The 27,350-nt window shown below is 41.6% G+C and overlaps 1 protein-coding gene across 3 annotated transcripts in view; it reads right to left on the minus strand.

The window, feature by feature from the left end:
- AHDC1 (AT-hook DNA binding motif containing 1) overlaps window positions 1–27,350 on the minus strand; it is a 1,805,436-nt gene that overhangs the window by 1,598,965 nt on the left and 179,121 nt on the right. The gene's annotated exons all lie outside the window — the stretch shown is intronic.

A 27,350-nucleotide genomic window follows, 5' to 3' on the forward strand; every position in this document is an offset into this window, starting at 1 on the left:
ATCTTTTCTGTTTATGTCTGTCTCCCTCTCTCCAGCTCTCTTACTTGACTTATTGCATACTCCTGGCGTAAACTGTTAATTTTGTACATCTCTGCAAAATCATTGTGGTTTCTACATTTTGTGCGTATTTTACCCAAGAGCTGGATACTATTCTCTGTGTGATGACTGTCTACTAAAGCATCTGCACAGTTACTCAACTATTTCTGCTATTTTATGCTTTCAATTTTCTTCACCTCATTTAGTTTTCCTCGCTCATTTATGCATTTTTTAATACTTATTTTATTAATGTCTTTTTTCTTTACATTACTCCGTTTCTTTCCTTGAACTTCTTTTATAGCAAGAAACGTAGCAAAGTATATTAACTTGACTACAATAATTTCTGGCTCAGCTCTTGCTTTCTTTCTCCTCCACCCACTGTTCCAAGATGTATTTTTGTTTTGTTTTTTTTTTAATCTATGTTAATATTAGCAAAATCAAAGATTCTTTCTAGTGCCCTCATCCAAGTTGGAATACATCACTGTGGATTCCTGTTCATTCTGCTTAGCAATCCTGAATGTATACATTTGATATTCCACATATTTTGCTTTCTTGGAACAGGTCACCTGGTCCTGCTACTGCTTTAAATCTGTCATACACTTGCTCCCCCTTACGAGAGCAGTGCTTTTATGATATCATCTCTAGAAATACTTTGGTAGAAGCATAACTGAACTTGGTTATATCTTCTGCAGTGTGCTTACTCAGTGTCCGTCATAATCTACATCAAAATGTTGGCAACCTAAGAATCCCTAGAGACAGTTTTTTCTTTATTTGAGCATATCAGCTGTATATATGTTTTTCTACAATGCCTGTAAACATTTTTTTTCTTTTGGGCAGACTACTTCTCATAAACTTTTATAAAAGTGTTTAATAAAGTCACTCACGTTTCCGTTTAGAAGGGCATCATTTTTGCCTTTATGTAGATTATTTCTTCTTGTTTTCATTTTTTTATAGTGTTTCATCTTTGTGCTTTAGAAAAACATAGTTGTGGTTATTTAACAATAATAAAACAAACTTTACTCTTCTTAAAATACTTCCGAGTTCATGCCCTTATCCCCAGTTTCCAAGCTGATACATACGGGGACCAGTACAGGAACTTTATACTTATATATAGATATATATATATATATATATATATATATATAGAGACACACACACATATATATATATATATATATATATATATATATATACATACACACACACACACACACTGAAGATCACTTGGTTGAGATGGCCAAGCAAACCCTCACAAATAAAAAGTATACTGTCGCTATGAAATGTAGATACAATGGGGGGGTTCACATAGCAAGACTGCTCTTTTTACATGCATAATGTAAAAACAAATGAAGCGAGAGAGACTAAAAAAAAAAAAAAATTCAATCATAAGGTTATACACAAGAAGGGCTTTCATTGCAGTTTTCAAAACTTTTAAGACGCTGCAACATCAGATTTCTTTTGGAAAGTTTCATACTGGCTATATAAAGCAACTGTGGCAATATTTTACAATATTAAATGTACCGATTGTGGTCTATACTTTTTATCTACTTACTTTCCTTTGTAAACTACAAACATCAGGTGTGAACAGCTCATTTTCTAAACATGCCCAGGGATAAAGGTTCCTATCACACAAGCAATGGAATTCAAGGCAAGCAAAAATTAAAACAATCACTTTAGAATCACTTCAGAAGTGATTTTACTATCAACCAAGCAGTATGATCAAGTAAAAGAGCCATCCATCCAGAACATTACTATCAATACTGAAGGGGACAGATTCCATTAATTAATTTATATAGGCATAACATTTCAAATTATCCACTGCCCAAGTATCTGCAAGAAGGTCATGTAATTTTAAGATATTCGATCTTAATAAAACTGTATACAAGCACTTCAAGGAGACAACTTTCTAAAAACACAACAAAAGGAAAGCAATTAGGAAAAGGGGTGAAAGAAGAAAAATGTCAAGTGTCTCAATGAATATCACACACTACTTTGGTGCTAGAAGATCAGAAAGCTGCAAGTTCTATTCTGACACAAAGTACTTTGATTGATTTCCCTATACTGAGGTGCTACACTCCGGAGTGTGTCCTCCTTCAGATGACATGTTAAACAGAAGTCCTTTCTATTTGACTTGATAGTTGCTAAGGGAAATGTAAAAGATCTCATGGCACTTACTAAGAAAGAGTATATGCTGCTTTACTAACATTTTTCCAACTTTCCTTGATTATTTACACATTCATCATATTTACAACTTCTATCACACTTTATACATTTTTATAAAACAATAACATTCACTTTAAGCATATTCAAGAATATTTTCATCCCCCATCTCTTCCACCATAACCATTTTATATCACGTCTATTCCTCTATCACTTCTTTTATTACACAGCAATTTTTCATACCTTCTTTTCTATAAATACCAACTAGTAACGAATAAAACTGCATCACATTTTTAATTTCTTTTTCACTTCAAACCTTCTATTTCCAACAAGGCACCATGAAAGAGAAAGAAGCTCCTCGGTGCCCCAGCAAAATTTCCCCTAGTCAGTATGACTACCACCTCAGGTCACCCCTGAAGAGAGGTCACTGGCCTAGTGTGAATAATTAGTTCAACAAGGAATAAATTAAAATGAACAGGGATGTATGACAAGGAAATATTAAGTAAGAAATAAGAACAAGGGGGGCACAAAAAGACAGCACAGACATCTATTATAGCTTAGCAGATGGTTAAAATGTACTGGTGAAAATGAGGGAGACAGGGTAAACCTGAGGGGAAAAGAATGGAACAGGAAAGGAACTGAGCTCTGTGAATAAATACCATTTTTAACAATGCAAACACATCACAAAAATTATTTAAATTTTTTAAATTTATCAGAAATGTACTATAAAGAAAAAGCACTTGCCTTGCTGTGTGTATTAAATAAAAATTATTGTAATATATACATACATACATACTGGCAGCAGGTATTACCACACTACTGCCTATAGCTAGGTAATAAGAATGCCAGCATACATCACATCAACTGTAAAAATAATCTCCTTCTGTATTCAGTCCAAAACTCAAAATAAACCAGAAACAAGAAAAATGCATACACTGTGCAAGCAAAAAATACATCTTCAAGTCCACTTGGACCACTTAGACATAGTTCTTTCATGCCTTCTGAACTCTACTTCTCAGACATTAATCATTACACATCAGAATTCACTCCCATTTTCTCCTACACGGGGTCAGGGAGTCTCACCAAATGTCAACCCCTCTCCTACAGCAGTCATATTTGACTGGCACAGGTCTTCTTTTGAGCAATCTACCCATCTCTTAGTTGGACATCCATCCTTTTCTCTTGCTTTTTTACATCTCTTCCCAAATCATCTTCTGCTTTCCTGCACCTGTGCACAAACAACGGTAATCTGCTGTCTTTGAGCTTCTCTGCAAGGGGAGCTACTTTTGCTCTGCTCTCTATCATTTCCAGCTTCCTCAACTGCACTGCCTTCACTGCTCAGGTTTTTTGTACCATGCAGAAGTACTTGTCACAGCACTGTTTTGTACACCTTACACTTCAGCTTTTTCGGCATTCATCTGTCACACACTACCCCTGGCATTCTGTGCAAACTGGCAACAGCACCTCTAATTCTAGCTTCTACCTCCTCATTCAAACTTCCCTTCTCCCCAACCAAGGCATCCAGACACCAGAAGCTGTTAACCTGCACCACTACTTTCCCTTCTGATTCGCTCATTTCCTGCTGTGACAACGGTCTTGTTTTTGTTCAGTTTCATCTTGTGTGCCTTCAGTTTTTCATTCCATTCCCCTATCATTTGCTGAAGTCCCTGTTCATGGTCTGCTTGCAATGTCGTATCATCTGAATACAGCCCCCTTTGTTGATGTGTCCCTACTGACCTGTTAGTTAATACAGTTCCTCACCAGTATAAAGGCTAGTGGGCTCAGTGCTGACAAACACCCACTCCCACAAGGAACTCTTTTGCTAGTCCAAGCACACAGCCTGACTGCTTACACCTGTGTAAAAGTCTTTCATTCTGCTGGTATAAAAGTCTTACATTTTTGTGGGACTGTGCTAATTTATTCAGAGCTTCCTGTGTCTGGCTTGGACATCTGTGACTACAAGACCTTGGATTCCATCTAAGCCCATCTGTGGACCTTACAAAGAAGATACAAGTATTTTTTTTTTGCACTTGGTGAAACTATTTCCGTGCTATTTAACACTTCTGTGCTGTATGTATTGATTTGGTTGAATTTATCTCCATTTTCAGCCTCCACTTGTAGAAACACCGTTACTTTACTGCTCTCAGGTCATTTTGAAAGTATTCTGATATTTGCTAACCTTCTCTGCTACTGTAAAAGCTGTTCTGAGTTTGCCAAAGTTCTCCCGAGTTTGCCAAAATATTTCTTAGTTTTGCAAAGTTTTTCAAAGTTTCTAGGGGTTTTCCTATGTTTGCGTACATTTTTTCTGTACATAAATGTACACTTCTCAGGGTTTGTGAAATTACTGCCATGGATTCCTGATATTGTGTAGGAGGTTTACCTATTGTTCTAAAGCATTTGTTACTGCACTACAGCCCAAAACAATTTTGTTTTATATTAAGAGGGTTTTATTCTGAACTCTGGTTGGAGAAGAGGGCTGATTCAACCTATCCAAGTCAGGAACTGCTGATGGAAGGCTTATTTTTTGTTTATTTGAATGGCCTGAAGGCTCAACTGTGTAAAAGTCCGTCATCCTGCTGGTATAAAAGCCTTGTGCAAACACGGTTACCAGTGCCTTGTATATAAGCAAACCTTTCCAGTTTAAAATCTTATATAGGAAACACTTTCCACAGTCTCTTACTGTCCATAGCAGCTTGAAGAGCTGTCAGTTTGCGCAGAGGGCAACTCTACTGCAGGTCATCTTATAGTATATTACTAAACACTCATTTATATATTTTAATGACTCTCCCACCTCTTTCCCATCTATTAAGATCTAGTATAATGAATAGGCACTTTCCTGTCATCTCTGTTTCTGGCCTGGTTTATCTGGGCATCCTGAAGTAGTATAGTACCTACCTCATGTTCACCGACAACTATTTAATTTTAGAACAGACAAACACAGCATGTGAGGGATGTAGATACAAAATGTCACTGAAGGCAAAGCTTTCACATACACACATGAAAAATGCATACCAGCTTGTCAGCATCATACCCAAAACATTACTACCAACACTAAGAAACAAACACATAGACCCACATATGCAGAGGTACTAGCAGGTAATCTACCCAAACCTCCAAGACATCCTAAAAGTATCTCTCAGTGGTCCAGTGCATACTCAAATAAGACAGCCCCTCACACAACACAACTCTTGAAAATCTAGTAACCCCGCTTCCAAGTCAATAGGGCAACACACCATACAGCCAAACGTTCTAGTCACTGGGGATTCCATTACAAGACATACTGAGGTCTCCCACGCCAGGCTAAACAAGATCACCATGAGCTGTCTTTCTGGAATCAGGATCCGCCAGATTACACATGCAATTAAGGCATTAAACCACAAGTAACAATATGACATGGTCATGGTCCATGTGGCCATAAACAGCCTAAGGTGTACCTCACTGGACTACAGGAAGAGTGACGTGATGGGGCTCTCTGAGTATGTTCGTAGGTGTGTACTAGGCTAATGGCCCTGGAGCCTTTACAAGCCTAGCCAAAGGATTACCCTGGCATAGTGCCACCCGACCTTTGTTCCCAGTGCCTCTGTCGAATAGAGCCACTGGTGTAATCCCCAGGGTGAATTTTCTGTTTCCCATCCACTCATCAAGATTTCTCTTGAAGAGGGTCAGCAAGGTGCTCTGCTTGACATGTATGGGAAGTCTGTTCCATAGCATGGATAGTCTCTGGGTTATGAACCTGTCCCTCCAGCATGTTCTGTTAATTGTGGTAATGAGGTTGAGGTCTCTGGAGCATGTGGTGTGGAGGGATTGGGATTTCTTTAGATGCGTGTCCCAGGTGGGTATGAATCTAGGCATAGGTAGCACCCTATCTTCATTAATGATGATGCTGCAGTACCAGCAAAAAATGATGTCTTCAACAATTGTTTTAGTTTCTTATGTCATGACAAAGGTATCCAATATCTATCAGCCTGGGGAGACATGATCGACAAACCACAATGCTTTGCCAGAGATGGTCTGCACTTATCACAACTTGGCTTCTGGATACTGACAATTTTATCTATCCCTATACTGCCTTTTTTTTAGGCTGTGCCAAGTTGTTAAACCCTCAAACGTAACAAAAATCACTTATAACTACCTAAAGGTACTACTGCTGAATGCTAGGAGTTTTAAAAAAACTGCACTTCCTGGAAGCACTCCTCACCCTGGAGAATGCAGATATGTGTGGTCATGGAAACATGGTTCAAAGCCATGGAAGGCACCTTGGCTATCAAAGAGTACAATGCCTTTCATATATTTCGATCCCCTCAGCTCAGAATCAAGCAAAGAGAGGAGGTGTCTCAGTGTTCATAAAGAATAAGCACACTACTAGACTAATCCAACAACATGACTCGCTTGAGCTGCTCCATGCCCTACTAACCACAGCTGCTACCCCCTATCATATCCTTGCTAGCTACCGATCCCCTAACATGAGTCTGGAAAACCACACCTCCTACCTAAACCTACTGAAATTTCTTAATATTCAACCTAACAGCATACTTATAGGTGACTTCCACTACCCTTCCACAAACTGGAAGACTTATACGACCTATAAAATTCACTTGCTCTGAGGTTTCTGGAATTCGTCAATGCAAATGCCCAGCAGTAACTAGTCAGCTCTCCAACTAGATGGACAAATTTCCAAGACCTGGTACTCATGAACATGGGGGGATGCTGCTCCCTCCCATGCATAAACTCCTCCCTGGTAAGATCTGACCACAAAATGATCTCCTTTAGTACTAAAACTAACCTAGAACCCCCACCAAACTCCAAATTGGTTAAGACCTTTCCTAAGGCCAATTACCTCAAACTAAGGGACAGCTTATTAAACTTCCCAAGCCCCTTTGAACCCAGATGACACCAAGACCTACTCTGAGCTGTACACAAAAGCACTGTGCAACCACATTCACAGCTGCACAGAGAAGGCAGCAACTGTCGGAATCAAAGCTATGATTACTGACAAAAATTAAACCATCCTGGTGGACTCATAGCATGGATACGCTATGCAAAAGGAAAAAAAATCCTCTCCAAAGCCAAGAAGGAACAGACAATGCAGTGCAAAAAGACACTCACCAGTCTAAACAAATTAGACAGCTGGTCAAATCTGCCAAAGCAAACTATGAGGAAAACACAGCCTCCCATGTGAAAGATAACTATACGTCTTTTTTTTTTAAATATGTTCATAACCTCTGGGGAAACTCTCAACAGTGTGTAGAGTTATTCATGAAAGGCAACACTTACACCCAGCCTGAAACTATAGCAAACCTGATGGCTGATGAGTTCAATTCAAACTCCCCCCATCACTTCCTACCACACGCAAAGAAATGCCCGCAATCATCCTAATGGTCATTATAGGGAAACAGATCCTTACGGCACTCACTACATCCAAAAATACAGCCTCCATGGGTCCTGACAACATTTCAGGATGAGTCTAAAATAGCTTAAAACAGAATCTATCAGGGCAACTAGAAACCTTCTTTAAACCAGACTCCAGATGGGCATTCTCCCAGGGGAATGGGGGACTGCAACAGTCACCCCTCTGCACAACGGGGGGGGGGGTCTCTCAACTAACCCAGGGAACTACAGACCCATAAAGTTGACCAGTCTTATCTGCAAGGCCATGCAGAGAATTCTCATGGGCCTGATCAATAACAAATTAAATCTCCAAACACTGGACCAGACCCAATTTGGCTTTATCAAAGGGAGGTCTTGCCTGCTCAATCTGGCGGATTTCTTTGAGAAATGAATCCAGGACTATGGATAAAGGTAAAAAGGTACACACCGCTTATCTAGACCTAACCAGAACTTTCGACACAATCTCCCACTCAGGGATCATAAATTAACTTACTGAGTTAGACATAAACCCTTACATCATCAGATGGATAGCAAGCTGGCTCACTGACAGGCCACAAGTTGTCTGGATAGTCGAATCCACTTCCGATATGAAACCTGCAGTGTCCTACAGGGCACAGCATAGGGAGCCCCCTGTTTGGTATATACGTCTCTGAAGCAAAGGTCAATGCTGGATTCTGGCTCACCAAGTTCACTGATGACTGTAAGCTGGGAGCAATCACTGAATCCCAAAACTATGCTGACATCCAAAAAACAGGTTTAAAAATTACAAACAAATGATACCAAAACTATGGTCTAAGACTAAATGCTAAAAAATGTGTACTCATACCATTTGGTAAATTAGATATCCCTGCAAACTGTAATATTGATAGCCCACATCTAAAGCAAGACCCAGTGGTGAGGGACCTAGGAACACAGACAAATAAGACCCTAAACTTTAACCACCAGCTAGCAATGGTAGTGAGGAAATCCCTCTGTGTGGATCAACTTACAAGTAAAGGCATGGCATCAAGACCAAAAAAAGCTATAGTGCCACTGTACTCAGCCTTCATCAGGTCCATAATAAAGTACCATTCTTCCTTCTGCATGTACCTAACCAGGCACTTACACCAACTGAAGTGGCCCCAGAGGTTTCTCACTAAAAAATACAAAGTGTAAGACACAAGTCTTATGCAGATGAACTTGAGGCCCTACCCCTTTACTTCATATCATATCATTTGAGAGGTAACTTATACTTGACCTACACTGTATTCTCTGACCCAGCCCTGATGAAAATGTTAGGATATTCTTAAGAAAAAATTATACATGTACATTACCCATTCCATGGACGTGAACCTTATTTGTGACTCTGGATGTTATAAATAAGTTTAATAATGGCTCTTTAAATGTTAATTGGCTTACTGATTGTGTAACTGATGGATGGGGCACTTTAGTGTATAAATTGGATCAGTCTGTAGTAACAAATTATTCCTGAGAAGGCAACAAGCTGAGGTACCAAAATAAAGCTATAATATAGATCTATGTGGCGAAGCTGGATTTTGTGTCTTTATTAATTTTGGTTCTTGTTTGGTGTTTAGAACTTGCTGGAGAGACAGTGTGTTATCGCAAAGGCTACCTCATCTATGGAATAAACTTCCCATTTTTGTAAGACAAGTCCTGTCCTTCACCTCTTTCCAAAAATAATTCAGATAACTGGAAGGGGAACCCTAAATTCACTTCCGGGGTACTGCCCATATCCCTTATGGGCAGAGGCAGTCTGTAAAATGATTCAGGGCTCCAACACCCAAGGACCCACTACCCTGATACTACCCCATCCAATATCTGGGGATTTAAGATACAATATTGTCATATCCTGGGTATTACTGGTTAGGGTTTGTAAAGGCTCTTGTGCCATTAGTCCAGCAACCATCTATGAACATGTATTATTATACATATATTAAATTATTTTGTTTTTCCAAGAAAATGTAAACAATTAAAAACAAAGATCATTGGGGTAGTCTGTGGTACCAAGCACATTTCAGTATTGTGCAGGTCTGGGAAAGAAAAAAAAATTAAGCACCATATCCGGCAGACAAAAGATGTAAATTCATCTCCAACATATACTGCAAGTAGCACATGGATAGCGATGTCATGTCATGACTTGAAAAGCATCGACAGAAATGGACCACAAATGTTATAATGATCAGAAAACATGCACTTACAGCATGCCTCAGGAGATGGGTGGCAAATTATTTGTTATGGTCATGAAAAAAAAAACAGACTAATAAATTGGAGACCCAGCACATTTTCTGCTTGGATTTGGGTAAAAGAGTACAACAGTAAATGCCAAAGGCAGGAACTAAAGACTAGCATATGAAGGGAATCTTTTATCCACCATCTTTTGCTCACTCCTGCCAAAGCATCTGTTCACTGTGATCTGGCAACTTATATTTCCAAGACCTACATAGTTATAGCCATAAGCATTAATAATAGCAAGTTAGCTGTGCTACAGGAGAGGAGTATTTTAACAGTTATCTCCTCACCTGTTTACCCCAAAGTGTCCCCTGTACAGAAATGCCCTAGGGGAGTGCAACACAGTTCAATGTCAATGTTTTCATATCTTATGAAAGCAGACTCCTTTCATGGAGTTCTGCCCACTTTAGCAAGTCTCCATATTCCACATGCCTCTTCTGGGTGACTCTAACCCTGGCTATCCTTCTTACCCTCAACCCAAACCCAAGGAGGAAGCAAGCAGGTAGAGTCGCCTCTCATTCCATTTCTACTCTGGATGACCTACTACCCTAACTAATGTACATTCATTCCTTTGTGAGAGAAGAGAACTGGGAGGCAGGCAATTTCTGTCATACTGTAGGGAGACCAGTCATTTAAGTTATGCCACATGCATTAATCCTTCCCATCAGAAATCAGTGCTTTAAGTTATGCATTATTCAGCTACATGGACAGCAATGAAGGGATGTCCCCCTACTTTATTTATTTGTGGGTGAGAGCAGGGTGATCTACCTACTGCCTCTCTATGGGCTCCTCAAGCGGTCAAATACAGCAAACTCCTCTCTACTTTGGTTAACACCCGAAAATGTGATCTACTCATTATTTACTTACCTGACTTTCCACTAACCCCTCTAGCAATTGGACATCAAGTCAAAATGTGTTAACAGTGGCACGGGGAAGGTGCCGTGCTTAATGTCTTCAAGCTGGCAAATGTTAGTTACAGTAAGACAGGCTTTAAGTATGGATTTCAGCAAGCCTACATTGTTGTGGATATTTGTTACAATTTTTCTTCTAAGCCACTTTTACTACCACGATTGCTGACCATCAAACCTCTCCTAAATGGAGTCCGTTTGATCCTTTATAATGGAGGAGTTACCAACCTGATGCACAGCTATGTTATATGGGCTGGAGACAGTGGCATTGACAAAAAGGCAGGAGTTTGAGCTGGATGTGGCAGAGTTAAAGATGTTAAGATTTGCACTGGGTGTGATTAGGGTGGACAGGATTAGGAGCAAGTATATTAGAGGGTCAGCCCAGATTGGAAGGTTTGGAGACAAAGCCAGAGAGGCAAGATTACGTTGGTTTGGACATGTGCTGAGGAGGGATGCAGAGTATATTGGGAAAAAGATGCTAAGGATGAAACTGCCAGGTAACAGAAAAAGAGGAAGGCCTAAGATAAGGTTTATGGATGTGGTGAGAGAGGACATGCAGGTGGTTGGTGTGACAGAGCAAGATGCAGAGGACAGGAAGAAATGGAAACAGATGATCTGCTGTGGCGAGCCCTAACGGGAACAGCCGAAAGAAGATGATGACCAATCTGATGCACAAGAGCAACAACAGTCAAGTGGGCTATGATGCACACAACCATGAGCATATTTTATGTCCCCACTGGCATCCTGATTATGACAGCACCCAAGTAATGATATGCACACTGTCACATCTTAACTGCATCATTAAAAAATGGACATTTGTACCAGCCCTAACCCCACTGGCAGGGGAGGGAGATGATCTACCAGTGTGGACATTCACAATATTTTCACTTCTCAAGTTCATATTCCTGTACATGTTATGGGAGTGCTACCATCAGGCTTTGGCTTGTGAGCTCCCAGGACATACATTTATACTCAGAGCCCTCCTCTGTGAGTTTGTGACCATATACGTCCTCCTCTGCCTCACCCTCTTCTCAGCATGGACACATCCATTCTCCCCAGGCAGCTGCATCACACAGCTGAGCCTCTATTCAAACGTGGGTGGCCATATACTCGGACACTAAAATATCACTCAGTAAAACAAGTCACATAAGTAGGAAAACAGTAAATGCTCAAAAGTATATCATGTACTCGTCAAGAAGCCATAACATAAGTCTGTCCTTGCATCATAAATCTTTCCTAGAAATCAACGGTAGAAACGGGCATTTTGACTTACTGTTTGCCTTAAAAAGGGCTCTGCAAAGAGGTAATCTGCTTACAGTATTATGAAAATCTGTTTCCTTTCTATTATGTATCCACAGCCATAAGGGAATGGCTGAATACAATGTAAAAATGCTTCCAACAACTGGAGGAAGAAATGGCAGTACTGATTTTACCAAACAAAATCTGCAAGGAAGTCCACAGATATTAAGTATTACAGCTCTACTCACCTGTTTGCACAAAAGTACACAAACTAATATCAAGCTTAAATACTTTTAATTCAGGGAACACCCCACCCACCCACCATCACACACACACACACCCATTGCTTTGTTCAGATTTAGAAAAGTACATAGATCTATCTACCCAAGGTAGCCTCATTTATAAAGGAATTTGTTTATTCTAGTTAATCTTTTTCAACAATTCCTCGGTCTCTTTTTTAATGCTGACAGTCTCTCTCTCTCTCTACTTGGTCACCTGTCACACAAACCTTAGAATAACCTAAGGGGTACAAACACCCTGGTTCAGGTTCATAGGTTGGTACTAGGCTATCAGCCCTAGGGCCTATACAAGCCTAGCCATAACAATTCCCTGGCTATTTCTTCCCACATTATTTACTTTCAGCAAAACAAAGGCTTAACAGCTCCTCAGTTGTGCAAATGTCTAAGAAGCAAGTTCCAAAAGCATCATTGCACCATGCTAGTGCATTATTTATACAAACAGTATAGCATGGAGACCAGCAACAGCTACACAATGCTGTCATTCTATGATTTAAGGCATGCTGAAAGGACATGTTATAAGCACTCCTCCTGAAAAATGCAGCGCTTCAAAAACCTGCTTTCTCCACTGTACGCAGGACTTTGAATAGAATGGTTTAAAGGAGGTAGCCAACCCACATTCTTCAATGACTTGACAGACTGGCACGTAATCTCGTTGAAGAATGGCCCTGACTATGTGACAGTGTTGCCCAGATAGACTAAAATGATGGGAGTGGGAGATTAACTCTTCCTTAACAGACCAGTTCAGCATAATGCTAGTAATGTTCTTGTTTCAATTCAAGCCCTTGGAACAGAAGCTTTGTACAACTGCAAGACTGCTCAACCAGAAAAGTAGAAATTATATAGTTTAAGGATGCACCCAGTACCATCATGTTATTACAGGGATGCAAACAAATGTCAAATGATTTTACACTAAAATATCCAGATATGCACGCCTGCTTTTTTAAGAACCACATTATTCTAGACAGAATTTGACCCATAAGCCAGAAAATTCATAATCAACATTATGAAATGTATACACTCAACCTGCCTAGAGTGAATATTTACAATTCACTAAAGCCATCTGCATTCTTTGTCTGCCAAATAAAACATATTCTACTCAGTATTTGAAGCAAACGTGTTTGAAGTGAAAAAATGTTTTAGATAAAACTTGATAGTCTGCCAGATAAGCATTTTCTGATGTACAGTATTAATCAGTGTTGTCTAATGTAATATATATGTGATCTAAGTTAACAAAAAAAACCCCACTAACTACAATGTTACTACCACAGTCCCCTGTTTTACTGTTCACCCCATTTGTTCAGTGACAATGACATGCTAAGAACATGGGGTATCAACCTGGTACATTGAAAACAAAATCACCAGCCAAACAGTATACATGAAGGATACCTGTCTGCGATGCTATAAATCTGGGTTTGGCTCACAGCTCGAGTGCAATTAGAAGTATCAGGATGAGATTAAGCAACTAACAGATACAGGTTTTAAAACAAGAAGTGGGACAAGGTACAGCTGTGGTGACTTCTTGCAGAAGCCAGGGGAAATTCCTGCAACAGCTCTGAATAACATTCATCAAAAGTGAGCACAAACACCTTAGGCCACAAGTATAGAAGCAAGCATTCATTAACCTCTACTGCGTTCTCACCCTGACAGGTAAGTTAAGATCAATACCAGAGAATTGCCAAAGCATGCAGTGTGGGGGCCCTGTAATCCTTGCTAACCTTGCCAATGCTTATCCAAGTGGCCACCCCAAGCCCTACCTACAAAGGAACTACTTACGTAAAGTTGCAAATTAATTATCCCATAAAAATGGAGGGACTCGTATTACATTGAGTAATGCCTGGATAGCAAGCCAGGGAAGTGATGTGTATATACATGGAAGGGACAGTAGAGACGTCAGGGCATCCAATGCAGATATTATATTAGAAGAACATGTAGCCGCAGAAATGTCTCACAAACAGGATTACTGGCCTCAAACAGATACCCTACGCAGACCATCTCAAAAAACTCCAGCTTTACGCCGTCGTATATCGCCTACTCAGACGCGATCTCTGCCTAACATACAAAGCTAAGTCAAACCCAGAGCTGTTGGACATGCTCCACTTAAAGAAATCCCAATCCCTCCAAGCTACACGCTCTAGGGACCTAAACCTTGTCACCACAATAAACAGAACATGCTGGAGGGATAGATTCCTGTCCCAGAGACTTTCCATACTCTGGAACAAACTACCTATCTATATCAAACAAAGCTCCTCATTAGCACTCTTCAAAAAAAATCGTGATGATTGGATGGGAAATAGGAAATTCACCCTGGAGATCACCTCTGTGGCTCTGCTCGACAGGGGCACAGGAAAATAATTTTCTTGGGTGGTGAAAGCCAGGGTATCTTTTTGGCTAGGCTTGTATAGGCCCTTGAGCCGATAGCCTAGTACCTACCTATGAACATGGTACCATATCCTGGACTCTTGCAATATCTGCTGCTCAGTGTAATATGCAACTCAGTTGTGCCACAAAGCCAAGAGTCTTCCAACTTCAAGTAGTTTCTCCAGTATCTATTTTACTGTCTTTATAAAAAGGAAAACAGCCACTGTTTAAAGCAAGCCTTCCCTCTGCAAAAAACGGTAAGTCCCAAATCCAGATGCTTAGAATGGTAGCACCTGTTAGTTCTTCAGTGGCCACATGCTCTGAAATTAAGTTTTGTGGTTTGATGTGGCTGCTCATCAAAGTAGTACACATGAATCAGTATGTGATGCATGCTGTGGGCACTGTTCAGCTACCGACAGACTCAGAGCAGATGAACAAAAGTTTTCTCACGGGGTGGGGAAGCTAATTTTAACAACCGGAATTTTGCTTTTAAACATGAAATAATTCAAGTTATTACTTGCTACAGCCATTTTATGCTTTAATTATAGACAACATATTAACAATATATGTAGGTGTGTGCGCACACACCCTTTTTCCCATCATCTACAGCAAAGGTTTATACCAACAGGTTGCTAGTTCTGCCGTAGTGTCACTCACACACACACACACACACACACACACACACACACACACACACACACACACACACACACACACACACACACACACACACACACACACAATTTGGAGAGCCCATTCCACTAACTGCATGTCTTTGGAATGTGGGAAGAAACTGGAGCACCCAGAGGAAACACACTCAAACACAGGGATGACATGTAGACTCTGCACAGAAGGCACCCCAAGCGAGAAAAGAAAAGAGGGAACCTCTTGCTGTGGGGCAACAATGCTATCCTGTGTGCTACTGTGCCACCCTCTACAGTTTAATTCATCTCTTGCTAATTATGAAGCCATGTCTTCAAATGTGGTTTATTAAAATGCATTTCACTGGGATTGTACAGTAAACACTGTAGCACTATCCTACACTTTATCCATCTCAGTTAGTATACATACAGAGCCTCAATAGTGCTGAATTTGCCCAGTACTAAACTCAGTAGTTCAAGTTTCCATTTTCCCTCTACCTGAGGGGAATATCTGGTAAAATGTACCTGTGTGCATGTGCGTGCTCACACGCACGTATCCTTATAACTTAATATCTGCATTTGTGTTGATTATTTTTTGTGGTCAGCTGTTTGAAAGACTCAGTCAATCCAAACATAGAGGCACCCTGAAACTTTAGCTTAACAAGAGGGACTGCAAATTCACTATCAAGATTAGACAAAAAAAAAAAAGAAGACATTTCATGCTTAAGTATGGGTCCCATTCCCAGCTCTTTCTATATACACAGATATACCCACATGCATGTGTCTATACATTATGTATTTACTCAACTTGCTTACACAAAAAGATATACAGTACTGCATCTGCTTTTAGACTGAACAGCTAATCACATGTTGCAGACAGAAATGGCAATGTAAGATTGTGTGCATCAGCCATCTGATTTGTATGAAAACAGTTAAACAATACATGTTTACATAGGGCAAGAGGTCAGGGAGAAATAAAGCAGATGGGAGGACAGAGATGCAACTTAAATGGCATTTCAAAACGCTTCTTGCACTGAATTTCAGGGTGAAAAATCAGAACAGTAGTTCGGAAAGGGACTGGCTGATATGCCTATGAGGGCAACATACTAAACCACAAATTACAAAAATGAGGGTGCATTTTAGGCCAAATAAACTCCAACAATTTTCAAACAGACAATTAACCAAGGCCTAAAATATAAAAGTCAAAAACATTTCTCAAGACCAACTACGACAGCAAGCAGAAGTAAAATACACAGTTTTACTTGAAAGGGGAGTGCTTTCAGGCCCAACTGAGCACTTATTCAGACCAATATAAAGCAGTTAAAAACCAACAGCTCTCACCTTTTAAATAAAACTGTTTTTTTTTTTTTTTTTTATTTCTGCTTGCTGTCGTGGTTGGTCTTGAGAAGTATTTTTGGATTTCTGTTTTTGGTATTCTACAGATCTATCCACAGTGGATTACCTTTTTGCTGTTCTTAAAATACAAAAGCATATAAAATTAACATCCTGACATACAAGACCTCAACAAAACATGTACCATAAAACAGTGGAACACTTCAATTTTAAAAAAGTAGATGGTTACTCCATTCTATGGGAAAGCAGAAACTGAAGGCAATACAAATTTCCCAGAGTGCATTACACTTCCTTGATTTTTTACTAAATACAAGTGTAAAACATTTGAAAAAGTCAAAGACTAAGCTAGCTGTAGTGGCAGCAAACTGAACTTCAAGCAATACCTAGGTGTGCACCACAAAATATATTCATCTGAAAATTTCTGGGACTAAGATTTATTTTTATGCATGATGCAGATATTTACTTGGCATGACTCATGACTGTACTTACCTCCATACGATAATAACAAGGCATCAGATATGCAGGCATTTCCACTGAGTAATACTGCAGGGCAGGAAAAATACAGTTGTGTAATTAAACTTCTCTTAACAGCTAATATTTAAAAGATCACTGCTGCAGTAGCCTAAGCTATAAGGGGGGTATATCCTGCCAAGTGTACAGCCAGTCAACTTCCAAAGCTTCAGGGCACCTTCCACATGCCCAAACTGTCTGGTAGCTCAAGCTAAGCTGAATAAAGTTTGGGCACCAGTACACATTCTTTGTTTTCTGATTCTTTTTGACAGGAAAACTTGAACCAACGGTATTAATAAAGGTGGCAGCAGATTCCCCAGGGATGGGTACAGCAATATGACACAAGAAAAAAACCTTCCCTGTTCCCTCTCCTAGGACCAACAAGAGTGGCTCTCCCTTGTCCCCTGAGGGGACCCCAATGGCCGCAGAGGATGTGGCTAATCCCTGATCTACAGTGGCTGTGGGTGCTACGCCAGAGGGATTCGGGATAAAAGATGATGGGCTGAGGTACCACTAATGGCCACAGAAGAGTCACCCACCTGCATTTGAGGCAAACTGCAAGGCTGCTGTGATGGCAAAGGCTGTTTAACTTTTTCTTTTTGTGGCTGGAAGAAGGACCAACAGATTGTTCCATGGTCAAACCAAAAACAGTGCTTCTTTTTAAGGGAAAAAGTAAACAGCAAATGCCAGTGAAAGTCCCTTTTCTCAAAAAGAAACACTGTAAAAACTATTTTAAAACACTTTTTCAGTCCCATAAAGTAAATTAAACACAATTTCTCCACAGAAAAAAATGGTTTACGGTTACTATAGACAACCTTTAAACCAAAAGGAAAACACAACACTCCTGTTTAAAAGTACAGTATAGTCTTATGACATTCCATTAAAACACAAATTCTTAGATTTAAAATTACCTTTCACAACAGGAAAGCATTAATCATGAACAAAAAATAAATAATGGAAGTTTTGTTCTTCAAAGGGAAAAGGGAACTTAGCTGCATAGCAAAGGAACAGCAAAAGCAGCCATTCAATCCTAGAAAGCCACAGAGGAGCACACTCTTCAGCTTCAGTAAAGCTCTGATGAGCTGGGGCCCAAACTTAATTTCATTCAGCTTAGCTCGAGCAACCAGTATGGGTGCCTAGAAGGTGCTCTGAAGCTTTGGACGCTGACTGGGTGTTACGTCCTTGGCAGGACATAACCCCCATACAGCTTAGGCTACTGCAGCTGTGATCAATATGAAGAACATATTTCAGGTGAAGTACCCCCAGTACTATAATGTACAAAGGCATGTAACATCAGCCAGGCTTAGCCTGATAATTTCTCAGTTGTTACACTTTCTAGTTTTTAAGTTCCGATTTCAACTTCTTCTGTTAGAAAATGCTTAAGTTACAGTTTCCTGTACACTACAAAGGCATGTGGGAAAATGAATTGGTTTTGATAATTTGTTTAGAATAAGTCATGCAAAGGTCACACATGTCAGAATCCAAATATTTCACAGACAATTTTTTTTTTTGATAGATGTAAAAAAGAGTTATGTACTTACCATGACTTGGTATTAGTGTTATCCTACATCATTATTCCTCACAGTAGGATCTTGGATACGACACTGGATCTGAGCCAGGACCTTAGCACAGACAGATCCAAGGCTCAAGCCTCCGTCTCCCATAATCCCCTGCTGCCCTCTAACCCTCAGATCAAGTTTGCAAACAAAGCTAGAAAGGCTAATCATCCAAAAATTGAAATAACTCCTAATCACAACACTCCAACTTCCCCAGAAAATCCAACAAGGAAAGGGGATGGCAGGAGGGGGATGTGAGGAATAATGACGCAGGATAACACAGATGCCAACTTATGGTAAGTACATAACTATCTGATGTTATCCATGGCATTATTCCTCACAGAAGGGTCAGAGTCCCCAGCTACCATACACCCTGGGAGGCTTCAAGGAAGGACATGCTGGAGCACTGTGGAGCCAAAGGAAGCTCTGCTCCTGCAAATCAGATGCAGCTTGTAATGAGATATAGAGGTTTGAGGAGTAGACCAAGTGGCAGCAGCACAAATTTCATCAATAGAGAGTTTGGACAGGAATGCTGAACATGTAGCCACGGACCTAGTACAATGAGCTCTAAATTTTAAATGGAAACTCAAGATGCCCGTTGTCGTATATGTAGAAATGCAGCTAGAAATCCATTTAAAAACAGTTACCTTAGAAACCGGGAAGCCATGTCTGTTGGGGGGAAAAAGCCACAAAGAGCTGATCTGATTTGTGAACTCTTTGGTCCTATGTAGACAAAATTGTAATTGCCTGTGTACACCCACAGTATGTAGAAGGTATTCTCCTTTGTTGGAATAATTAGGAAAGAATACTGGCAATTGAACAGATTGGTTTAGATTGGATTAAGAGGCAACCTTGGGCAAAAAAAAAAAAAAAGAGGGATTCGCCCTAAGAGATACTCTATCTTTGTGAAAGATCATATATAGAGGAGCAATTAAAACAGCTTGCAATTCAGAAACCCTCCTAGTTGAAGTTATGACAACCAGGAAGGCCATTTTCCATGACAAGAACTTGAAATTGCACAAATTGGCAGGTTGAAAAGGATTCTTAAGCCAGTGATTGCAGCACTAAGGTTAAGCCCCACAGAGGGAAGGGATCCTTAACGGGTGGTCCTAGAAGGAAAGCACCTTTTATGAACAGTTTGCAAAGTCTGAAAGAGAACGTAGGCTCACTGTTCTCATGAAAATTAGAAATTGACACTAACTGGAGCTTAACAGTAGAGAAACTTGCCCCTGCCTGGAAAAGAGAGGACAAGAGCAAAAGGATATCTGAAACAGAGGCAGAAAAAGGATCTAGATTCCTGCTCTTAGACCAGACAGAAAACCTTTTCCATTCACTACTATAAACCTTTCTGGTGGAGGGTTTCTGGGAGGCTAGGATAAAAAGCCTGATAGGGGACACCAGCCTGGACTGTTTCAGGATCACCAGAATTGGAGAAACCATTTGGCTAGACGAAGGATCTGAAAATTTGGAAGAGGAAATCCTGAAGGATGGGAGATCAGATCTTGATGAGGATCCACTACCCAGGGAGGATCCTTCACTTCAGATAAGACCTAATGAAAGGGAACCATGGTTGACTAGGCCATAAATGGGCAGTGAGGATCAGGGATGTCCTCAGGCAGTATGGTTTCTGCAAGACCTTGGGAATAAGAGGGACAGGAGGATAAACAGAAAGGAGACCCGGAGGCCAGCTGTGGACTAGAGTATCCCTCTCTGACTCCCTGGGTGGGGGGATATAGGGCGAAGTATATGCTGCATTTGTGGTTATTTTGGGAGACAAAGAGGTCACAGCATGTCTGACCCCAGCAGTTGAAAATCTGCTTTGCTACTGTGGGATTAAGGGACCACTTCTGAGGACTCAGGATTGATCTGCTGAGTCTGTTGGCCAAAACGTTGGAGTCCCTGGGTATATGCATTGTAAGAAGAAAAGTGTCTGGAGGATTTCGCCCATTCCCAGACTTTCATGGCCTCTCTGCACAATGGGTAAGATCATGTTTCCCCCTGTTTGTTGACATACCAGACCACGGCCATGTCTGTTCAAAATTGCAATTGTCCCCAGGGAAAGGCAGTCCTGAAAGACTTGCAGCATTAATAGAACTGCTCTCATCTCTAGAACGTTTATGTGCAATTTCGCCTCTATAGGGGACCACTTGCCTTAGACAGTTCTCCCCGGGAAATACCCCTCACACACCTCAACAGGGAAGCATCCGTGGTCACAGTGGCCTTAGGCAGAGGGAGAGAAAAGGGCCTGCCTACGATGAGATCCTGAAATTAAAGTCACCAAAGAAGGTGCTGTCTGCACACAGGTATCAGTTTTATGGACATGAACATGGGTAGAGAGAGAGTGGACCACTGGACCGCCAGAGTCCATTGTAATACCTGCATGTGATACCTTGCTAGAGGAACATGCTGAACACCCACGGTCATGGATCCTAGGGTCTGAAGAATCAAGTAAACCGGAGGATGCGAAAGATCCAAGATTTGCAAGTCCTGCTCCTGGATCAAAAACTCTGTATACAGGCAATACTGCAATCTCTTAAACAGAATCTAGCTGGACTCCTACAAATTCCAACTTTTGCATGGGGGCCAGATTCAACTTTGACAGACTGACAGTAAACCCCAACTGACTGAACAGGAGAAGAACATAATGGATGGCTTGTGACAGTCGATGCCTAGAGGGTGCCGTGAGGAGCCAATCGTCAAGGTACAGAAAGACCTGAAATCCCTGCAGCCACAGGTAAGCCACTACCACTGCCATATATTTGGGTAAACACCCAGGGGGCTGTGGTGAGTCTGAAGAGTAGGCTCCGAACTAGTAATGATTGGCCCCTAACCGGAAGCAAAGATGTCTCCAGGAGCACCTGTCTATCTTGATGTGATAGTAAGCACCCTGGAGATCCATAGAGCACATCCAGTCGTCCTTGCATAAGAAAGGCAGAATGGACTGAACAGTGAACATCTGGAACTTGGACTTTTTGACTGAGAGAGTCAACTCACATAGTTCCAAAATAGGGCACAGGTACTCAAGTCTTTTGTGTCACTAAAAAGAAGTGAGAGTTACATTCTGGATCCTCTTTGTCCTGCTGGGACCTCTTCGATGGCTCTTTTTTGAAGAAGTTGTCGAACTTCCTTGAAGGCCAAGTCCCTCCAACAGGTTTGAATGTCAGGGAGGTATCTTTGTACAGAAGGGGGTTCCAAAAAGGGAATGAATCCCTAGAAACAATGTTTGACACCCAATGATCGGAGGTAATGTTTGTCCAGGCTAGTGGGTGAAGGAAAATACAACCCCCAACTGCCTCCAGGGCAGAGCAGTCTGGCAATATCTCAGGAGAGCTGAAAGGGCTGCACAGACAAAGGTTCCCTAGAGCCCTGATTTTGCGGTCCGTCCGTCCGTCCCCCCCGCCTTTAGGGTGGCATTTGCCTCTGGAATCTAGAGCATCCTGGCAGGACAGGTCTTGGAGAAAGACCTCTGAGGAGTAGAAAGCTTGATCCTGACCGTGGACAAAGTCTTCCCTTCCTGCGCACTACGGGTCAAAGTGTCTTTCACAGAGGGTCCAAAGAGGGTAGACCCATCAAAGGGATCCTTGGTAAAAGATGCTTTGAAGGGTTCCGCAAACCCCCATAGTCGTAATCAAGCATGCTGCTTTATAGCTATGTTGGTACCTGCCGCTCGAGAGGCAGCTTCCGTAGCATTGGAAATTAGCAAGGGACATCTGAGTACAAAGCTTGGGAGACACCTTCTTGAGGGCATCCGCTAGCAGTAACTCTGAAAGGGAAGTGGTGAGTTCTTTGACCAAGTCCCTTTGGAGGCGGGTAAAGTGTGCCAAGTAATTAAATGCCCTCAGTCCAAAGGTAGCGGAGGCGTACACACACTTCCCATGCCGGTCTATCGCCCAGGACTCCCTGTTTGGGGATGGACCCTGGAGCTCTGCCAGCTCCTTCTTGGTGGCAGTGGCAACCACGATGGCATTGACTGGAACTCCTTTGCTCCAGAAGGGCCGGTCCAAGGGGGTGGGGGAGGGCAAGGAATTTACTGGCTCGCTTGGGACTGGCTCCACTGTGTTGGGCTCCTTCCAGGCCCTGCTGGCGATAAGATCGACCAACTTATTGGCAGTAGGGGGGGCACCCAGGAAGTCGATGGGCCTATCCAGAATGCGTTCAGAAACACGGACTCCTCCGAAGACAGGGGTTGAGGAGAATATCCACCCTTCTGCTTCAAGATCTCAAGGATGTCCCCAAAGGAGACATAGTCAGGCACAGACATGGGGAACCTGTCTCCTTCATCTAGGTCCATGTCCTCTGTGAGGGACTCTGAAAGCGAGTCCAAGTGCCTCCTCTTGCACTTTCTTTTATGAGGTGCCTTCTCCGTGGGGGACTCTGGGGAGGACTCGGAAAATGTGGGGACCCCGTGAGGGAAGAAAACCACCGAAAGCTAAAACTGGAGGGTTGACCCTGAACAGGATAGGCGGTCTCACCACCCAAGGCAGAGAAGGGCAGGGAAGGACCCCAGAGGAGTGGGAGATGTAGCTCCAGTACTGAAAAAGGTCCTATCTACCACCCAGAAGGCTGACAGACTGGAAGCAGACTCGTCCCCAACCCCAGAGGATGAAGTCCCTCGGAGAGGAGGGGCAAGCCCTGATACAGCACCATGGTCCCAGAACACCGGTCCAGAGCCATTAAGGGCTGGAGCCCCCATGGGAAGAGATCAGTCCGAAAAATCCTAACTCATCCCCATGGGGCCGGTACTGACCAATCCGGCATGGTGCCCACTCTGATCCGAGGGCAGGGGAACAGAGCAGACCAGGGATCCTGATGGGGTTGAGAAAAAGGGAATACTAGACCCCATCAGGATCTGACCGCAGGTATCCAGATCCTGAGATTTTGAAGCCCCTTGGGCTGGAAGAGAAGAGAAAGTTGGAATACGAGAGGCTCCCCTAGTCAGATGGGCTGGAGATGCCAGATGTCCCATCTCTATTTGGGCTTTGAGAATGTTCCTCAGCATCCTGTCAATATCAGAAGGCAACAAACTCCTAGACGATCTGGAGGAAGTGGAGAAGTGGGTAATCTTGGCTGGAGACCCAAGGATCTGTGTCGGTGATCCAGAGTTTGGCTCCAGAGCCTAGGAGCCAACTGGAACAACTGCCTAGAAGAACTAGGTGAGGCTATGTCTTCAATAACTGTGGTTAGATCAGACAGCCTAGCAGAAGGAGCAATCGGATCCAAAATGGGTCTAGTCTACACCAGATCTGAGGGCCTCTGATCCAAGGAGGACTTCGAACTGGCAGAAGAATCCAAAGACCTCAGATCTGAAGAGCTCGAATCCAAGATAGCCCAAGCTGGAGTCAGATCCAGGGATCTAGGATCTGACAGCCTCGGCTTTTTTGAAGCCAGTGGAGGCATGGAAGTGATCTTCCTCTTGGGGTCAGAAGAGTAAGCCTTAGAGGGTGAAACAAAAGGACCCCCTTGCACCATACCTTTTAGCAGCAGCTTGTTTCGGTGCTCCACCAAAGCCCTGGGGCTGAATGCGGCACAAATGTCGCATTCAGCTTTCAGGTGAGGAACTTCCAAAAAATAACGGCACTCCTTGTGCGAGTCGGAATTAGGCATCTTCTGACCATACGAGGAGCACTTTTTAACACCAGAGGGCTTTTCAGACATAATTTAAAGAACAACAAAGCCCTAACACTAACAGGGGCACTAGCAACAAAAAGGGCGCCAAACACTGACTAACCGGGGAAACTGCACCACACTCAAAACTAGCAAATGGTAAGTACACTAAACAGACTAAAGAAGCTAAACCTAAGCCAAGTTTACAAAAACAATTTAAAGTACTTAACTGAAGCAAGAGGTAGATGGATCACGTCTGTAGTAAACAAGCGGCAAATGACATCTGATGGTTTGAGGACAGCAGAGGATTATGGGAGAGGGAGAAGCTTCAGCCTTGGATCAGTCTGTGCCAAGTTGCCTGCTCAGATCCGATGTCGGATCAAACACCCTTCTGTGAGGAATAATGACATGGATAACATCAGATACAGAGGAATATTTTCAGCTTCTTTGACACAGTAATGGTAAAACATATCAAAACACATTAGGTTGTATGAAAAACTGAATTATAAACGTGTTGAAATGAGTGCATTAAGTGACAGTAAAAGTTAAGTGAGATACTTTTAACGATCCTATGTCTAATCTTGAAGCCAAGACCTTTTCCTATGCAGGCTTTAGGAAAACAAACAAAAAAATACTTTTATAAAGAATGCCTTGAAAATACAGGTCTTCCAAAAGAACAGCAGATTACGCATTTCCCGAATGATATGAAGTCAAACTCAATAACAGTTTTCCAGAAAAGCACTCATTTTAATAGGAAACCAAAAATATGAGGCAGCAATTCTGGACAGTTGAGATGTATATAGGGGGAGAATTTTAATAATCTTACTCAAAGTTTGTTTTTCAAAATCATAAGTATATACGTGGCACAAAAAAATGTTACTATTGGTTCCACTGTGATGATGTCTGTCACTGTTACATGTTCTTACAGTTTGTTTTTATTTTGCTTTGAGATGATCCCCCTCCTCCAAGCACTGGCTATGCTAGGATTCACAGGGCCCATTTTCCTCCTCACTACTAACCTACCATCCAGTGCCCCTCTATGCAACATGGGCCACAAAAAGTACTTCCACATACATGGGACTGCTATCAACATCCATAATATGTGCCCTGTTTTACCTGCCTGATACAATGCTGTACCTCTTTACCTCTAAGTGCAAGAAATCTAGACAAAGCCAAAAACAATGGGGGCTATGGCCCAAAATCAGGAAAAGATTTTAAAAAATGCCCTTATAAACATAGTAAGTTGCTAGAATAACAGGTTTTGTATTAGTATGCATTTTCTGAAGGATACAATATCTGAAACTCAAATGTATATCATTATTTAATGACTTCAGTCCTCAAACATTTGCCAGAAATCCCCAAACTTTAAGAGGGACAGATCAAAACTGTAAGGCAAAAATCTTGACATTCTGTTTAAATCTGGACAGTTGAGAGGTATGAGTCCCCAACAAATGGGTTAAAAAGAAAGGGGAAAGTGTTTCTGCCCTCTAGAGAGAGGGGAAACCAGGTCTCTGTTCAATCCTTCTCGTTCAACAGCCCGGCATCACACACGGGAGCCCTTCCTTAGCATTATATTACACAATTGCTGCAAACATCACTAAGTGAGTTTCCAAATGTTTTTCATTTTCCCACTGCAAAATTAAATGGGTGTGCGGTTTATACACTGTGCATGTTGTCTAGGTAAAGAAACTGAAAGCACCCTGCCTTTAACAAAAAAGTTTATGAAATTTGTGTGATGAACCTCCCCCACCAAACACCCTCCACTTCTAATTCCTCTCCTCTCCTCTCGTCAGCTCTGTAAGGTTCTTTTGCTTCTATCTCCACCTACAAAAGGTCAAAGGGATGAAATCCATATGAAGGTAACTTGAATGCTGGAAAAAGTCAAAGCTGTTTTATGCCAAACAGCAACACTATAGGGAGGGAGGACTTCCGTGTCAGTTTATTTTACCCTTGGCACAAACTCTCTGACTGAAACAGTCAAAAAAGATCACAGATTATTCAAGAAAATAAATGTCGCACCACTGAATATGTAAGATTTATATATCACTAGAATTAAGACTGCATAATCGTCTGATAACTTTTTAAATATTTCTCTGCAGCTACAGTTCAGCTTTTATAATCCAGAAGAGAAATCTTGTTAGCATTCAGCAGGAAACACAGATGAGCCACTTTAAGCATGGCCGCCCTCCCCCATCTCTCTCTCTCTCTCTCTCTCTCTCTCACACTGAGATTTTACTCACACTGTTGATGGTCACTAGTGCTTTAGCGTAAACGATGGCTGAGAATAGCCACAGCTGAATTTATTTACATTTTTTTTTGGAATTAAAACAAATTAAGGACAAAAAAATAAAAGCCACAGCTAAATTTACTTACATTTTTTTGGAAATTAAACCAAATTAAAGATGAAAAAACTAAAAGCACCTCAGCATTTCTCCAACTTCAAGTCAGAAAGCAAATATAAAGTAAACCAATTTGAACAAGCTTAGAAATCAGTAATACATTTTGTGGTGGACTGGGGAAGCAATGTGTTGGTTTTCCCGGTGAAAGAAGAATGCACATCGGAGGCAGTCAGTCTGGGAACACACGGCAGTGGGACTGAAGCAAACAATCAGTGTGCCCAATACAGGGCAGTCAGTAAATGTACTAGGCTCCATGGGGGTTAGGAAATGTGCTATGGACAGAACGGTGAGACCTAGTTGGCTCCAGACATAGCTCTGCTCTTACAGCCCAACTCAGCACAAACCATGACATGTTCATCAAGAAAAAAAGCAGAGAAGCCCACTAGGTTGAATATAACTAATGTACCCAAAACAGCAAGAAGAGGCCAGATTAAACATGGCACTTCTTTCAGACTAGCCTTATCAAGGAAAACAACCCACTATCCATGCCAACGTACAACCACCCGAAGACTGAGTTGATAGGAGTAGAAGATGCACAGAAGTTATAATAAAAAATGTTTAGCTGATTAACAGCTCTCTCTGCAGATCATGACATCAGTTTAACCTCATTTTTAATGCAATCTTGCACTTGTTTGTATAATCACCTATTTTATGTCAGACAACAGTAGTT

Source organism: Protopterus annectens, chromosome 1.part1 (genome assembly GCF_019279795.1).
Source record: "Protopterus annectens isolate FY-2018-M chromosome 1.part1, PAN1.0, whole genome shotgun sequence".
Lineage (NCBI taxonomy): Eukaryota > Metazoa > Chordata > Ceratodontiformes > Protopteridae > Protopterus > Protopterus annectens.